General features: G+C 47.8%; 1 protein-coding gene across 1 annotated transcript in view; it reads left to right on the forward strand.

Annotated features, from left to right (window-relative positions):
* Positions 1 to 7,505: 7,505 nt before the first annotated feature.
* The window catches only part of LOC146839098 (uncharacterized), a 91,952-nt gene continuing 80,703 nt past the window's right edge, over positions 7,506 to 18,754 (forward strand). The window contains exon 1 of the mRNA XM_085603123.1: positions 7,506 to 7,625. The gene's annotated coding sequence lies outside the window, so the exon portion shown is untranslated. The remainder of the gene's footprint in view (positions 7,626 to 18,754) is intronic.

Consider the following 18,754-nt stretch of genomic DNA (forward strand, 5'->3'; position numbering starts at 1 on the left):
GCCAGGAGTTCACTCTCAGTCAATGAGTGTACGCTTGGTTACAACACGGTACGCTGCCATCCCCGATGTATGTGCTAAACACATGACTGGGACATGAGTCCACTCTCAGTCAATGAGGGCACACTTGGTGAGAACCCTTTACGCTGCCACCACAACTGTATGTGCTAAACACATGAGCGGGACAGGAGTCCACTCTCAGTCAATGAGGGCACGCTTGGTGACAACCCTTTACGCTGCCACCACAACTGTATGTGCTAAACACATGACTGGGACAGGAGTCCACTCTTAGTCAATGAGGGCACGTTTGGTTACAACACGGTACGCTGCCACCACAGCTGTATGTGCTAACCACATGACTGCGCTGGGAGTCCACTCTCAGTCAATGAGGGCACGCTTGGTTACAACACGGTACGCTGCCACCCCTGCTCTATGTGCTAAACACATGACTGGGACAAAAGTCCACTCTTAGTCAATGAGGGCACGCTTGGGTACAACGCGGTATGCTGCCTCCCGCTGTATGTGCTAAACATATGACTGGGATAGGAGTCCACTCTCAGTCAATGAGGGTACGCTTAAATACAACACGGTAGGCTGCCACCCCGCTGTATGTGCTAAACACATGACTGGGACAGGAGTCCACTCTCAGTCAATGAGGGCATGCTTGGTAACAACACGGTACGCTGCCACCTGCTGTATGTGCTAAACACATGACTGGGACAGGAGTTCACTCTCAGTCAATGAGGTCACGCTTGGTTGGAACACGGTACGCTGTCACCCTGCTGTATGTGCTAAACACATGACTAGGACAGGAGTCTACTCTGTCAGTCAATGAGGGCACGCTTGGTTACAACACAGTACGCTGCCACCCCGCTGTATGTGCTAAACACATGACCAGGACAGGAGTCCACTCTCAGTGAATAAGGGCATGCTTGGTTACAACACGGTACGCTGTCACCCCTGCTGTATGTTTAAACACATGACTGGGTCAGGAGTCCTCTCTCAGTCAATGAGGGCACGCTTGGTTACAACACGGTAAGCTACCAACCTGCTGTATGTGCTAAACACATGACCGGGACAGGAGTCCACTTTCAGTCAATGAGGACACGCTTGGTTACAACACGGTACGCTGCCACCACCGCTGTATGTGCTAAACACATGACCGGGACAGGAATCCACTCTCAGTCAATGAGTGTACACTTGGTTACAACACGGTACGCTGCCATCCCCGATGAATGTGCGAAACACATGACTGGGACATGAGTCCACTCTCAGTCAATGAGGGCATGCTTGGTGAGAACCCTTTACGCTGCCACCACAACTGTATGTGCTAAACACATGAGCGGGACAGGAGTCCACTCTCAGTCAATGAGGGCACGCTTGGCTACAACACAGTACACTGCCATCCCCGCTGTATGTGCTAAACACATGACCGGGACAGGAGTCCACTCTCAGTCAATGAGGGCACGCTTGGCTACAACACAGTACACTGCCATCCCCGCTGTATGTGCTAAACACATGACTGGGACAGGAGTCCACTCTTAGTCAATGAGGGCACGCTTGGTGAGAACCCTTTACGCTGCCACCACCACTGAATGTGCTAAACACACGAGCGGGACAGGAGTCCACTCTCAGTCAATGAGGGCACGCTTGGTGAGAACCCTTTACGCTGCCACCACAACTGTATGTGCTAAAACACATGAGCGGGACAGGAGTCCACTCTCAGTCAATGAGGGCACACTTGGCTACAACACAGTACACTGCCATCCCCGCTGTATGTGCTAAACACATGACCGGGACAGGAGTCCACTCTCAGTCAATGAGGGCGCGCTTGGTTACAACACGGTACGCTGCCACCACAGCTGTATGTGCTAAACACATGACTGGGCCAGGAGTCCACTCTCAGTCAATGAGGGCACGCTTGGTTACAACACGGTACGCTACCACCACAGCTGTAAGTGCTATACACATGACCGGGACAGGAATCCTCTCTCAGTCAATGAGGGCACGGTTGGTTACAACACAGTACGCTGTCACCCCTGCTGTATGTGCTAAACACATGACTGGGACAGGAGTTCACTCTCAGTCAGTGAGGGCACGCTTGGTTACAACACGGTAAGCTGCCAACCTGCTGTATGTGCGAAACACATTACCGGGATAGGAATCCACTCTCAGTCAATGAGGGCACGTTTGGTTACAACACGGTACGCTGCCACCCCTGCCCTATGTGCTAAACACATGACTGGGACAAGAGTCCACTCTTAGTCAATGAGGGCACGCTTGGGTACAACGCGGTATGCTGCCTCCCGCTGTATGTGCTAAACATATGACTGGGATAGGAGTCCACTCTCAGTCAATGAGGGTACGCTTAAATACAACACGGTAGGCTGCCACCCCGCTGTATGTGCTAAACACATGACTGGGACAGGAGTCCACTCTCAGTCAATGAGGGCATGCTTGGTAACAACACGGTACGCTGCCACAACCACTGCATGTGCTAAACACATGACCAGGACAGGAATCCACTCTCAGTCAATGAGGGCACACTTGATTACAACACGGTATGCTGCCACCACAGATGTATGTGCTAAACACATGACTGGGACAGGAGTCCACTCTCAGTAAATGAGCTCACGCTTGGTTACAACACGGTACGCTGCCACCCCGCTGTATGTGCTAAACACATGACTGGCACAGGAGTCCACTCTCAGTGAATGAGGGTACTCATGAATACAACACGGTACGATGGCACCCCGCTGTATGTGCTAAACACATGACTTGTACAGGAGTCCACTCTCAGTTAATGAGGGCCCACTTGGTTACAACATGGTACGCTGCCACCCGCTGTATGTGCTAAACACATGACTGGGACAGGAGTTCACGCTCAGTCAATGAGGTCACGCTTGGTTACAACACAGTACGCTGTCACCCCTGATGTATGTGCTAAACACATGACTGTCAAGTCAAGTCAAAGAATTTATATAGCGCACTACATACCCGGAGGGTCTCAAGGCGCTTAGGGAGGGGAGGAGGATTACTTGTCAAATATCCACGTTTTAAGTTGCTTTCTGAATGCTAGGTGGTTCTGGGTAAGGCGAAGGTAAGTGGGGAGTGAGTTCCATGTTTTAGCAGCCAGGTATGAGAAGGATCTGCCTCCCATTGTGGTCTTGTTGATGCGAGGTACAGTGGCGAGGGCTTGGCTGGAAGAACGTAGTTGGCGGGAGGGGGTGTAGAAGGACAGTCGTGAGTTGAGGCATTCTAGTCCGATGTCGTAGAGTGATTTGTGTGCGTGGGTTAGCAGTCGGAAAGTGATCCTCTTATTGACGGGTAGCCAGTGGAGGTCTTTCAGGTGACCAGAGATGTGTTAGTTGCGCGGGATGTCTAATATGATCCTGGCTGAGGCGTTTTGGATTCGTTGGAGTTTCTTCTGGAGTTTAGCGTTAGTACCTGCGTAGAGGGTGTTTCCGTAGTCCAGTCGGCTCGTGACCAGAGCATGGGTGACTGTTTTTCTGGTTTCGGTGGGGATCCAGCGAAATGTTTTTTTGAGCATGCGAAGAATGTTGAAGCAGGATGAGGATACGGCGTTGACTTGTCTGTACATTGAGAGTGAAGAATCCAGGATAACGCCTAGGTTCAGTGCGTGGTCTGTCGGGATGGGTGCTTTTCCAAGAGCTTCCGGCCACCAGGAGTTGTCCCAAGCAGAGGGGGAAGTACCTAAGATGAGGACTTCTGTTTTATCTGAGTTCAGTTTCAGACGGCTGTGTTTCATCCATTCGGCAACTTCTTTCATTCCTTCGTGTAGGTTAGTTTTGGCGGTGCTGGGGTCATTGGTGAGAGAAAGGATCAGTTGAGTGTCATCCGCGTAGGAGATGATGTTGAGGTTGTGTTGGCGGGCGATGGTCGCGAGGGGACTCATGTATACGTTGAAGAGGGTGGGACTGAGTGAGGATCCTTGTGGTACGCCACAGATGACTTCAGTGGCCTCGGACTTGAATGGTGGAAGGCGGACTCTCTGGGTTCTACCGGTGAGGAACGAGGTGATCCATTCAAGTGCTTTTCCTTGTATTCCGATATTTCTGAGGCGTTGTAAAAGGGTGCTGTGGCAGACTGTGTCGAAGGCTGCAGAGAGGTCGAGGAGGATGAGGGCGACTGTGTCTCCATTGTCCAGTAGAGTTCGAATGTCGTCTGTTGCTGCGATGAGGGCGGTCTCAGTGCTGTGTTTTGCTCGGAAGCCGGACTGTGAGGAGTCGAGGGATTTGTTGGCTTCGAGAAAAGCGGCGAGCTGGTTGTTGACAGCTTTCTCGATTACTTTGGCCGGGAATGGAAGGAGCGAAATGGGGCGGTAATTTTTGAGTTCGGTGGGGTCCGCTGTAGGTTTTTTCAGAAGGGCGGTGAGTTCAGCGTGTTTCCATTTTTCCGGGAAGGTGGCGGAGTTGAAGGAGCAGTTGATGACGTCTCGGAGGTGTGGTGCTATGACGGAGTCTGCTTTGTTGAATATGTGGTGAGGACATGGGTCTGTGGGGGATCCTGAGTGGATGGAGTTCATCAGGCGGATGGTGTCCTCAGTGGAGATTGGGTTCCAGTCGTTAAGGGTGTTCAAGGGGGGAGAATGTTCGGCATATGGTTCGGTGGGTTGGTCTCCGGGTTGGTTGTCGAAGCTGTTGTGGATGTCTGCAATTTTGTTGTGGAAGAATGAGGCTAGGGAGTCGCAGAGGGTTTGAGAGGGGGTGATGTCGTTGGAGTTGGCCGAGGGATTGGTAAACTCCTTGACGATGTTGAAAAGTTCCTTGCTGTTGTGGGCGCTGTTGTCAAGTCGATCCTTGAATGCTGTTTTCTTGGCCTTTCGGATTAATTGGTGGTGTGTGCGGGTGGCGTTTTTGAAGGCGTCCTTGGTGCTAGTGGTTGGGTCTTTTTTCCAGGCCTTTTCGAGGGAGCTGCAGAGTTTCTTGGATTTCTTAAGATCATCGTTGAACCATGAGGCCTTCTTGCTGCCAAGTTTGATTTGTCGTTTTTTCAGTGGTGCTAAGGTGTCGGCGGTGTTGGATAACCAAAGGGTGAAGTTGGCGGCGGCTTGGTTTGGGTTAGAAGAGTGGGCTGGGGTGTTTAGAAGGAGCGATGAGGAGATCTGGTCGATGGTGATTTTGTTCCAGTTTCTTTGCAGAGTTGGTTGGAGGTGGTTGGTGGGTTTTGGCTTGTTGTAGGTGAAGTGAACGCAGCTGTGGTCAGTCCAGAGGAGATCCGTAGTGTGGCTGAAGGAGACATGGTTGCTGGAGGTGAAGATGGGGTCGAGTGTGTGCCCTGCGATGTGGGTGGGGGAAGTGACTAGTTGTTTAAGTCCGAGGTTGGCGAGGTTGTCCAGCAGGGTGGTGGAGTTGCGGTCGTTGGTGAAAGTTGAGGTCTCCCAGAAGGATGTAGTCTTTGGAGGGGAGCGCGTGTGGAGTGATGAAGTCCGTGATGTCTTCACTGAATTTTGCGCGGGGTCCTGGTGGTCTGTAGAGGAGGGTGCCTCTGAGTGTGGTCTTGGGGTCGATGTGGATCTGGAAGTGAAGGTGTTCGGAGTTGGCGAGGTTGGCGTCAGAGCTGGTTGAGATGCGGATAGATTTCTTGTGGACGATGGCGATTCCTCCTCCTGTGTGGCTGGTACGGTCCTTGCGTGTGATCTTATATTCTTCAGGGATGGCAATGGTGATGTCTGGTGCGGAGGAAGCGTTCATCCATGTTTCTGTTAGGAAGGCGACGTCCGGAGAGATGGTGTCTAGTAGATTCCAAAGGTCAATGGCGTGCCTGTGGATCGATCGGGTGTTGAGAAGGATGCATTGTAGGTGGTTGGGGTCGGGAATTTGTGGTGTGGTCGTAGCGGAGATGTTGTCGGTGCCGCTGAATTTGCAGGAGTAGCAGGAGAAAGGTCCATGAGTGTGTCCAGGAGCGGCTTGGACGCAGTTGGGGGCGCGACCGGGGTTAAGGGCTAGGAGGGAGGCGGCATCGTAAGTGATGCGGGAGGGGTGGGGGGTACAAGGGCCAGGGGGTCTGGTGCTGGGCGCGGTCCAGGCGCGGACGGGCGTAGACGGGCTTACCTTTGGCGCACCTTCGGTGCGGATTGGGCGCGGTCGCTGCGCGTGAACGCTGCGCGCGGGAACGGTTGTCATATAAGGAGGGTGGGGGGAGGGGCGAGGGCGGCTCAGCTGGGAGGCGGGGCGGGCTAAGTAGGAGGACAACAACAACAAAATGGAGGGCGCTTGGGGGAATACACTAAAAGAGCAGGAAAGTCGCGCTGGCAATCTTAATAATGAAATATGCAAAGCGGCATACAAAGCGCACAGCAGGCAATTAATTTCACACAGTTTCCAGCAAGAAGCGTTACACAACGATACCGGAGCCAAAGGGAGCGACCACTCAGCTGGGAAGCGTCGAGTGAGTCTGGGATAGGAGTCCACTCTCAGTCAATGAGGGTACGCTTAAATACAACACGGTACGCTGCCACCCCACGGTATGTGCTAAACACATGACTGGGATAGGAGTGCACTCTCAGTCAATGAGGGCACGCTTGGATACAACACGGTACGCTGCCACCACAGCTGTATGTGCTAAACACATGAGCGGGACAGGAGTCCACTTTCAGTCAATGAGGGCACGCTTGGTGACAACACGGTACGCTGCCACAACCACTGCACGTGCTAAACACATGACCGGGACAGGAATCCACTCTCAGTCAATGAGGGCACACTTGATTACAACACGGTATGCTGCCACCCTGCTGTATGTGCTAAACACATTACCGGGACAGGAATCCACACTCAGTCAATGAGGGCACGCTTAGTGCACTGCACCAGGTCTCAGTACAAATCCAGCGCCTGCTCATTTCAGAAACATGCACAGGCGTGCGCACACACACTAAATTAGCCGGATGCCAGGTCCAAAAATCAAAGGTCAGGATAGGGATGCCAGGTGCACTGGTCCAGACACTTAGTGAAGGGTGGCACGCCTGCATGCCATGCATAAAAATAAAACAAAGGTTCAAATGAAGTTGTGGTCGGACTTTATCACGTTTACAAAAACTTTAAAAAGCTCTGAGTGACGCACAGTTAAGGAGAAGCCATAGTTACAAAACAAAACCTGGAAAGCGCTGAAATGCTGTGATTTTGGTAAGGTTAAACTAACCATAACGTGTGTCCCCGTCATGCCCGTCATATGACCTCACATATGGCGTCAGTCGTGATATGTTAAATGACGTCACTGATGTCGTCTCAAATGGAGTGCTGATTCCTGGAAGGCTGCTTCAGGTCTGATCTTGTGCGGACACTGAGTATGTAATAGAGGAGAACCTGATCCTGGTAAAAATTAACCCCCTTTGTAGACAAACCGCCGTTTTCCCGTATTTACCACAATATTGTTAAAGTCCTGTCATAAACTGGTAAATTATTCACAGCTGAAATGTGCATCAGGCATGTTTCACGCTGGCTTTGCAGTTTCATTACTTTCACTCACACGACATTTGGACAGATAACTTAGGTCGGCACTGAAAGGTCCTTCCGAAAGTGAAAGTGAAAGTAAGCGAGGCGTCCTCGTGAGCGGGTATATAAGGAGCTCTGTCAGCATCACATCAGGCAGACCCTTCGGAGAGGCAGCTGGTAAGCCTTCTACGACTTCCCTTTTTCTCTCTGTATCTCATTTATTGCGCAGCTTCTTGTTAGTGTTATCTTGACGCGTTGGGCCGAGTGCGCGTGATCGGTTTGTTTTATCAGGTTTGTTTCTGCTTCTAATGTTACACATTTGCCCCCCGAGTGGGCAGAGCTGGCCGTGCTGGTGGGACCGTCTGCTCCACAGTCTGATTTGCAAACTCAGAGGAGCCACAGATGCCGCTCTGCTGGGGAGGGACATTCATAACCAGAAAACTGGGATCATCTTGGCTTCTTTAGATGCAGAGGTTTCCGCCCGACAGACATGTCCTGTTATCAGAGGGTTTCCTTCTCCAGCTCCTGCTTTCACTCAGGAGGAAGAGGCAGAACAGGGACTCGTCTCTTCCAGTTTTTGACATTGTGTCCAGAGATGTTTTAAGGGAGACTACAGCTGGCAATTGGCCCGGCCCCCCCCCCCCTCCCCCTCTTCCAAAGGGCCCTGGGAAAATAATTGGGAAATCCCAAATTCCTGCTATAATAAGGCGACCATAAAAAGTGTTTTTTTTAAAGACAGCGGGACACGCGTAAAAGAAACATAGCGCGCGAACCTCGTCTGCCCCACCTTCCCCCTCACACTCTCAGGCAGCGGCGGGAAATGAGTCATTTCACTCTCGTCTGCCCCACCTTCACCCTCACACTCTCAGGCAGCGGCGGGAAATGAGTCATTTCACTCTCGTCTGCCCCACCTTCACCCTCACACTCTCAGGCAGCGGCGGGAAATGAGCCATTTCACTCTGGTCTGCCCCACCTTCACCCTCACACTCTCAGGCAGCGGCGGGAAATGAGTCATTTCACTCTCGTCTGCCCAACCTTCACCCTCACACTCTCAGGCAGCGGCAGGAAATGAGTCATTTCACTCTCGTCTGCCCCACCTTCCCCCTCACACTCTCAGGCAGCGGCGGGAAATGAGTCATTTCACTCTCGTCTGCCCCACCTTCACCCTCACACTCTCAGGCAGCGGCGGGAAATGAGTCATTTCACTCTCGTCTGCCCCACCTTCACCCTCACACTCTCCGGCAGCGGCGGGAAATGAGTCATTTCACTCTCGTCTGCCCCACCTTCCCCCTCACTCTCAGGCAGCGGCGGGAAATGAGTCATTTCACTCTCGTCTGCCCCACCTTCACCCTCACACTCTCAGGCAGCGGCGGGAAATGAGTCATTTCACTCTCTTCTGCCTCACCCCCTCATTTACCCATCTCTATATGTTCATGGCCCTAGACCCCTCTCTTTCTGAGAACTCTTCTTTCTCAATATACCTCTCTCTACCTCCTTCATGACTTCACCTCGCTCTCTACTACTCTACTCTACTCTCTGTCTGCTGCTACATATGTCCCTCTAAACCCCCTCCCTGCACCTCACTGCTCTCTTCATCTGACTTTCCTCTGTCTCTCCACCTGCTTCACCTTTATCTCACCCTCATCTTTCTCTTTGCCTCACCTCTCTGGCTCTCCTTCTCTTCACTACCTCAGCTCTCTCTCTCTAACCACCTCACCTATCTGTCTCACTTCCCTCTCTAGTTATCTCCCTCACATATGAGCACAGACGTCTTGGTAAAATGATTGCTACAAGAAGTGGTCCTCTAATCAACATAATATACAAAGTTAATACAAACAAGCATTAAAAATGCAATAGGTCTCGCCTTTCAGTAAGTTAAAGCCATTTGCTTTGCTATACAATACCATTAGCAAAGCAAATGGCTTTAACTTAATGAAAGGCGAGACCTATTGCATTTTCAATGCTGGTCTTCATTGTCACATATAAGAGGACCCTGAAATACATGACTTTAGGATGCATGCTGTACAAAACCATCTCCTGTGCTTGGATGTAATCACTAATAGCATTGTTGTCAAGGTGGGGGGGGGGGGCTGCTGCTGCCCACATGGGCGCTTGTAAAGGTCAGGAGGGCCGCATGCACCCCCGCATGCCGTACTTTCAGTGTTAGACTAACAATCATGGCCAGGCTGGCCTGTAGGGCAATCAGGCAGCGCCCAATGGGCAGGTCCTACAGATCATTGTGTCAGCTGGTTTTTGCTGCTTGTGTGTTTTATGGTTTTTACTGTTGAATTTCATGATATTCACATTGATACCAGCAAGTTCAAATCCATGCAGTCTTCCATATATTGCAAAACACTTACACAGTGTGTCCTCACAAGCTCAAACTGGCCCAATTTGCAAACATGGATCACTTTTTTAGACGTTTAATTCACGAAATAGGGGACACCTTTATGTTGGTGCCTTGGCCTATTTTCTGTCCCAGTCCAACCCTGCCATCATTGGCATTTTCTGCCCCCCACCTTCACCCCTCCCCATGTGAAAGTCTCTGCCTATTGTCACCAGCATTTGAGACACTGGCAGTTCACTCTATTTATTGATTTTCTACAGAGCTACACTGGTCGTTGTGCTTTTTTTTTTTACTGCTACACGAGACGCCACTAACTAAAAATATCTTCAATTCCAACATTGGAAGACTAAAAGGAGATTTCCCAGTGCTTAATGTGTAAAAGAATAAGTGTTGGTGCCCAAGTCATCGCTAAGAAGTCCATGGCGGCAAAAAGTAAATGTTGGCGCGCTGAATACCAAGGCTATGTAGTTTTGAATCCACCTCATACCTCTTTATTCCACCCCCAAACAGTTCAAAAAGAAAGTTGGAAGGTGCACTCGTTCCGAAGTCAATACAGGCAACGTAAAAAATTATTCCAGTAAGGTATGGTTGCTGCCGGTTATCATGCCATGCAGATCCTGCCACGCATCGGCTAACATATCGATTCGCCACTGTACTGCTGATTGGTGAATACAGATTTTTTTCTGATGCTACTCAACATATAGGAAGTTCTCACGTCCGCTAATTTGGAGCCGTGAGAAATTCTGTGCATCAAACCGAAAGGGAGGTGCATCGTATTGCTATACAGAGCATATGACTAACATTCAATATTGTGAGATACCTTACTGTACTCACCACAAATTGAGGCTTACCTTACGCCCTATGTGATTGGATTTTCGTAATATATACATTCCTATGGGTATTTTCCTAACAGAACAAATAGGAGCCCTGACAAAGTTCCCTCTGGCAAAGAATCGGGAACGAAACGCGTTGGCTGTGTGCCAGTTTTAAAAAACCTATTGAATAAAAGGAAATAATCATGGAATCATTTTTTACGTTGCCTGTATTGACTTCGGAACGAGTGCACCTTTCAATTTTCTTTTTGAACTTGGCTTTCATTCAACACCCCTGTGGACGGCGGGCGTGGGAAGAGACTGCACCACCCCACGAATTAGTAGTACACATGGACTGGATGTGCTTGGCCTTGGTCTGCCGTTTGTTCTTCCACCCCCAAACAGTACCTGCCTCTCCATGTCACGCTTGCAGGTTCCTGTTTTCTCTGTTTGTGACGAGTTTTCCGTCCATCTCTTTCTCCTTCTTTCTCTTTGTGTCCCCTCCCCCCATTGCTCTCGAGAATGTCCGATGAGGTAAAATAAGTGCCCGCCGCAAATGACGAAGCTCAAATCAAGCACTGGTTGCCCCTCCGGGAATCTAAACGCGATTCTATGGTGAAACAGCAGACCCTGTATGTACTATACATTAATTTAGAAACACAAATCTCTTAAATGTCTTCATGCCCACAAGCCTTAAGAATAACTACTACCCAGTTCATTATACTTAGTTTATCGCCTTGGGAAGGAAAAAGTGCCAGGGAAGCCCTGCTGGGATTTCAAACGAAGTATTTGACAGCATAATGTTTGCCGACATTTCTTATAAAATGTCGGCCTTGTGCTTGTATTTTCACAGGTTCTCGCTGAACCAGAAGGCGCTGCAGTCAATCTGTGCTCGTCGCCTCAGAATGTCAGCGAATATAGGTCGTTACTACGCATTCCGTTGCAACGCATGCGTTTACCACGCATGCGTTATAACGGAATGTGTTTTCCACGCTTTGCCCTTACCTCGATTTTACCTTTACTCCGCTTTTTCTTTTTTGGGGGGGGGGAGACCCCCCCCAAGCCCCCTTTCTTCTTTTTTTTTCCTTTTTCGCAGGTCTCCGCCGACACTGAAAATGGACTGATGCATTTTTTCGGATTAGGATGACGTTGTTCCGTGATGACGTTGCTTGCGTGGTAAAGATGGTCGTTGAAGCATTACGCGTTGTGAAGACGTTTACGAGGTAAGTGTATCGTTGTAAACGTAATGCGTAGAAAATGCTTCGTGGTAAAGGCTGTTTCCCTACGATGCACTGTCACCGTGATACTCCACTATTTTACTGTCTCAAAATGTGGGACCCTATCCTATACAGGTTAAAACAAGTGATACTCACTTTCACCGATACCAAAGCAAAAGCGAGAGCGCGCAAAAGAAGCTAATTAAAGTAAACAAAGATGTCGTCGGGCTGTCCACATGCGCGTGCATTTTTTTGTCGCTCCGTGCGTGTGCACATCTTGAATCGATTACAAAAGACCCTCGCATGGTGAGGGCAGCGCTTCGTGCTGCTAACACGAGGTGACACCTAAAATGCAGTAATTTATAGCAGTCAGGGAGGCGGTCAGAGTGGAGACACATTCTGTAGACAGTGCATGGTTTGTGTTTCATCCAGATCAACGGCTGGGCCCAGACTCAGTGGACCTCTGGGTGAACGTGCTCCCCTGATTCTTTGGCTGCCTCTGCAACGCTGATATTTTTGCCCGTGGCCCTGCCGCATCATCTGGTAATCTACTGCCACATAATTTCAGTGGCCCAGATTATTATTCTGTGGGGAAGTGCATAAAGGAGGTCCACAGCTGTTGAAATGTTGGCACCACCAAAGGAAAATAAGACACTGCTTTTCAGATGTATATGTGGGTGTGCTTAATTTATGGTGGTGGACACATTAGGGCAACTGCTTAATTTAAGCCAGTGATTTCCGGTGTTGGGCACCAATGCATAATTGTCAGCACCTGCACTTATGACAGTCTGCCACATGGCGGCACTGTGTACCTAAATTAGAAATGAGCAGAACAACATCTGGTCATAAATTCAATATACGTTAAGAATGACTAATAACTGCCACACAAGCCATTCTTAGATCTTTGGGGACCTGGAATAGTCTGAATAGCACACTTGTAAGAGTGTGAGGGTTAGCAGTTGTGTTGGTACTGTCATTGGCAGCAGCAATGGACAGGGGCGGTTCTTACGCTATGGTGGAGGGGCTTCACCCCCCTGCCCGCAGCTGCAAAACTGAAAAATAAAATGATAATAAACCATGTTGTTTAATTTTTCTCCTACCTTGTAGTCTTGGGGGTGGTGCCACAGGATGACAGGCAGTGAGGGGGGAGTGTTGGGCACTGCCTTCAATGCACAAGATGGTTTGGCCGGCCTCAAACTCCACGCGCACTGAAGCTCTCTCCAACCCAACTGCATTGCTGCGTTGGAGAGAGCAGGTACAGGCTGCCAGTCTCCCAGGGAGAGGGCTCCCAGGCCAATCCTAACGCTGCTCTCATGCTGTGAGAACATTGTCAGGCTGGAAGCCTGTGCCTGCAGTGGAGCCAGAAGAGGGACGATGCGGCGTTGCAACGCAATTCAGGTAAAGTTTTTTAGTTTATTTGTTTGTTGTCCCCCCTGCCCTGCCATTTTTCCCCAGACACCAACCACGACTTGCAATGGATAGTGTAAGCTGCAGTGGCCTCCTGGCGAGGGCCCTGGCACTTAATGTTTTACAAATTAAGCACTGAATAGGGCTGGCTTGTTTTAGGTGTATAAGTTATTTGTTGCTATTGCTGTATGTTGTGTGATCCTCAGCGCATCCTGTGCCCATCTCAACCTGCCCATTGTGGTCACACTCTGGTGTCAAGAGCTGTTTCGGCTTATGCCTAGTTCCCATTGTCCACATCCAGTTTCCCGGCGCGTCCTGCTTCGTTGGGCCCACCAGCTCAGCACAAGATGCTGGCATCCCACATCCCTCTGAGGAGCACGTCTTAAGTCTTAGAAGCCAAGGTGTCTTCTAAACATTCCCCCACACTTTAAAGGCACTACATAACACTGGCCCAGCATATGTCAACAATCGCATCAGCTTTCACAATCCTTTCTGACACATCTGCTTGTTCGGACTTTACTTGCAAAAATCCCACGCATATGGAAAACCAAATCCGGAGGTCGACCCTTCTCCTATATTGCTCCTAAAGCATGGACAGACCTGCAGCTGCAAAGAAGAACCTTTCCCTTACTACTTGTGGAAGACCTGCCTTTTCGAGTAGTCCCACTAGGCCGTAGGTATGCCTCAATTCACACCTGCTTAAGGCTAAAATCGGCATAGCATAGTATTACATTTGGGATGGTAAATAATTTGCATATGTGAAAAGGACCCTTTCCCCCTTAGGAATCATGGTGCCAGTCTCAGGGGGGAGAAGTTTTCCAAAACCGAAAAACTTTTTTTTTTTTTAAACCAGCACTGGTTCCTTTAAGGGGGAAAGGCTACTTTGGAAAGAAATGTTTTCCATTTTGGAATGCAGTAATAGAGATGATGGTGTTCCATCCCTTGCAAGTCACCATCTCTGCGACTACAGCCGATCGCAAAAGGTCACACATTGACACCTGTCTTACAAATATTAATTAGGCAGGTCAGTTCTGCAACTTACTGCAATTCAGTATTTTATGAAATGACCAAACATGACATATGTATGTTTGCTAAATACTATTCCATTCATAAAAAAGTATGTGCAGAATTTGTGACCTTTTCCTGCAAATTAATTAATAATACACCAGCTTCTGAATATTCATAAGGAGACGGATGCCAATTGTGTGCACTCCTTGAGTGCAGTTCTACCTGGTGTAAGTACCTACTGAAATCTGCATCTGGTATAATAACACAAAATTTAAGCTGTTTAGACTGCAGCCGGGTAAATAGTGCAGTTTCTCTGCTATTTGCATGGCTACTGGCCTGGTTGTGCACTCTGTCTAGTATTTAGCTAGTCACCAGGTAAATAAGGAAGTTTCTTTTGTAGTTATTTACAAGACCACCAGCCGTACAGTGCATCATTCTGCTATTTAGCCAGCTGCCAGGTAAATACTGAAATATTTGTGTTACTTGCCAGGTCAAATAATAAACAATTTCTTCTATTTAACCATCAGCCACATAAATAATTGAGTTTATTTGCAATTTGCATGGCTGCTCGCCTAATTGTACGTCTACTGTTTTGCCAGCAGATTGGTAAAGAGTAAAGTTTTTTTGTTTGCTTCATTGATGGCCAAATAGTAAAAAAACCTTTTCTATTTAACCAGCAGCCAGGTAAATAGTGAGGTTTCCTTGGTATTTTCATGGCTGCCGGTCAAACAGTGCAGAATCTCTACTATTTATCCAGAGGCCGGACAACAGTGAAGTTTTTCTGCTAGTTACACGGCCGCCGGCCGATCAGTGCAGAATATCTGCTAGTTAGCCCGCGGGCAAGTAAATTGCAGAGAAAATGTACTATGTACCTGTTGGAAGCGGGAGTCCCTGTCCTGCACCGCTGTCACTAAATGCAAGACCCGGGACCCCTCACTCAACGTTAGGCCAAGTAAGGACACCGTTTGAGATAGCCCTGCTCACCCCCTTAGTAGCTTGGCAAGAGCAGCCAGGTTTATCTCCAAGGCACGAGTGTACAGTATGTGCAACCACGCTCACAGCAACCCAATGATGACACTGTCTGTCTCAAAACTTTATTCGGTTCAAATAATGAATCATAAAAGTATACATTCTTACATTAAAAAGAACATAATTACAAAACATGCATTCAACAGATAATTTGTCAGTATAATAGGACATAATTAGGATCCTAAACCAGAGAGTATAAGTAGATGCACAAAGCAATTTAGTGGCCATCATACAACAACGATTTCTAGAATGGTACAGGCCTAAGACCAGACTAACTATACCGTTTCCTGATCTGGAGTGAGAGTCGTATAAAATTTATCATAGCACAACATACTCCAGGAGATGATAGTGATAATAAGTAGTCATAACCTTCTTTATAGTTACATGGTTGCCGCCCCTTAAGGATGGGCTTGATAAACCTAATCCTAGGCTCCTGATATAAAGAGCAAAAGAGGACAACATGAATGGTACTCTAACTAACCTTATTATTACAAGGGCAAGGGGGCAGCCTATACCCCCTTGTTTTGGAAAGGCAAAAAGAAAATGAAGAATATTTAGTCTGAACCTTGTAAGATAAAACCGCCATTGTACATGGATTGTAAAAGTTAAGTAAAACTGGTGCTGCAGTTTATCCATACAGCTTCTTGACCTAACCGTGCACAGTGTGTTTAAATATTTCCGGTAACTCGTTTTAAATTAGAGTTTTAGTATCTCCCCGGGTATTTTCAGGTTTATCATAAAGATGACCCAAACCTATTTTATATAACGTATCACTGACATATGACAACCAAGGAATCTGCATTGCATGGTCAAGACTTTTACAATCTTGAAGAATTTCTTTGGAAAACTTAAGATCTTCAGATAACCATATTTTACCCCAAAGTAATAAAGGAGAGATGCGAATGGCATCAGTCACATAGTCCATTCCCATCTCAACATGGCAAAAACTGTTTGACGAACCCGAAGGGATTGATAATAAGCGTTTTAAAAATGTATTTTCCATGACCTGTATCGCGGCCGGGTTTTCAATTCCCCATACCCCCGCCCCATAGGTGGCCACAGATAAGCATTTTGATCTGTACAAAGTTTTTAGGTGTGCGACCGGTTTTTGACCCAGCTTACTGCAAAAACGGAACAGGCCCTCTATGGATCGGCTAGCACTCTGCCCTTCATTAAAGGGGCCCAGCTCAATTTATTATTAAAAAGGTTTCCCAGGTAATTAAAATTATCCACCTTTTCGATGGTAAAGTTTTTTACCATAAGCTTCCTAGATTTTGACCCTTTTGGGCCACAGACCATCGCAAAAGATTTTGCAAAATTTACCTTCAGGTCCAGGTCCAGCATGAAGGTATTGAAAGCATCAAGGCAAATCTGCATGCTATTTCCTGTAAGGGTCATTAATACCGTGTCGTCGGCATAAGAAAGCATGCGGATATTTCTGCCATTTACCTTTGGGAAATCGCAGCAGTGATCCAGCAAATACTTCTCCAGGCCATTTGTATATACTAAAAACAGAAAAGACGCTAAAATGCAACCTTGTCGCACACCCTCAGTTGAGGGAATAGATTTTGTTTTTTCCCCCCCCTGGTCCAAATCTTATAGCCACGGTTGTTGCTGCGTGCAATCTGCGCAGCAACGTAACCAAGGGTTCCTCGAAACCCATGTCATCCATCATTTGCCACAACTTGTCTCTACAAACAGTGTCAAAAGCACTTGACAAGTCCATGAAGGCAAGGTGGATAGAGGAATTCCTTGCCCTCATGTACTTGCCTATAATTAATGCCAAGTTCAGACACTGTTCGATCGTTCCCTTTCCTCTTCTAAAACCATATTGGGAATTTATAATAAGACCTACAGAGTCTGCCCATGTTTCCAACCTGGCAAGGATTATTCTTCCCAGCAATTTGCATGATGCATCGATTAAAGATATAGGGCGATAGCATCGGGGATTGCCCCTGTCACCCTTCTTGAAGATCGGCACCACCACTGCCTCCTTCCATGATACAGGGATACGGCCAATAATAACCGCCTTAAATACATTCAGAAGCAAAGGTGCCCATACATTGATGTTATGCCGAAAAAAATCCAATGGCACAGCGTCAGGACCAGGAGCCTTAAGTTGTATACCTTTCCTCAAGGCCTCTTCCACCTCTTGCAACGTAATCGAGGAGCTAAGAGACGAGGCTGTAAGTGGAGCCTCCAGATTCTTAGTGTCATCCAGCAAACCGGAGGGTATTTTTGCTTTTGGGTTAAACATTTTTCCAAAATGGACTTCCCATGATTCGCCCGTAATCTGCATCACTATGTTATCTCTGCCATCGTTCGTAAAGAGGGGACGATTTACTACTTCCCAAAAAAGCCTACTGTCTTTTAACTCTGAGGCCTTCTCTAGATCTTCCCAAGCAAGTTTTTTTAAATCCTGCTTCCTTTTTCTAATGGCCTCCTTATAGGCGATTCTGGTAGTTTTTACCAACTCCTTATTCCTTGTTTTTTGTTGCAAAGCCACTTTTAGAGTTTTGTGGGATGCAGAGCAGACAGAATCAAACCATCTAAAACCCTTGGATTTATTTTTCCCAATTGGTTTTTTAACCCCTTCAGTGCCCCGCCCTTTCCCCGCCCTGTGCCGGCCCTTTCATTAGCGGGCGGGGTTCATGACGAGATAGTCTCGTCATGGGCACAGCGCAACCGCGCTCCATGACGAGACCATCTCGTCATGGGCACTGAAGGAGTTAAGATGCTTGGCCACATGCCCACACAAAATTTCAAAGTTCCTAATGACCTTTTCAGGATCCGATGTTGGCAATGAACATGACTCAACTTCAGAGCTATGAACGCTTAAAATCTCTGCCTCTAAACCAGCAGCATCTATTTTGCCCCACTTCAAGGTAACGCCTTGATTCCTGGTATGTTTTATGGGTTGCTCCCAAATTGGGTGTTTTATACTAGCAGGAGGACACAAAGTTAACATTAAAGGGTTGTGATCACTTGCTGCATTTGCGTGTATCTCAAGCTTATCTACATAGTGGGAGTAGCTATTAGACACAATGGCAAAATCAATGACACTCATCGAGCCTCTACTTCCCTGAAAAGTTGGTATTGGTAATAAATTTGGGGCAACCCAAGGCTCCACTATGCATAAATCATTTAAAACAATGATATTATTTAATGCGTCCCCCTTAAGTGTGTGCTTGAAATGTGTCAAAGGTTGATCGTTTATATCCTCCAGACCACACACATTTGATCCACCAAATTTACACAGTGAACAATTGAAATCACCAACCCAAATGATAAATAATAGAGGCCGGTTACTACGTGCCTTACATATTGCTTCCTGCAAACTCATGATTACAGCTGTGTCATTGTCAGAAAAAACATTATGGTACCAATTAATCAATAACAGTGGCACAGGAAACAAAAACTCCAGCAAAAGCAGTTGGTACCATGAGGTATCCACTATCTTGGAGGTTACTAAATTATTCAACTTAA

This window comes from Triturus cristatus, chromosome 4_2 (genome assembly GCF_964204655.1).
Source record: "Triturus cristatus chromosome 4_2, aTriCri1.1, whole genome shotgun sequence".
In the NCBI taxonomy this organism is placed as follows: domain Eukaryota; kingdom Metazoa; phylum Chordata; class Amphibia; order Caudata; family Salamandridae; genus Triturus; species Triturus cristatus.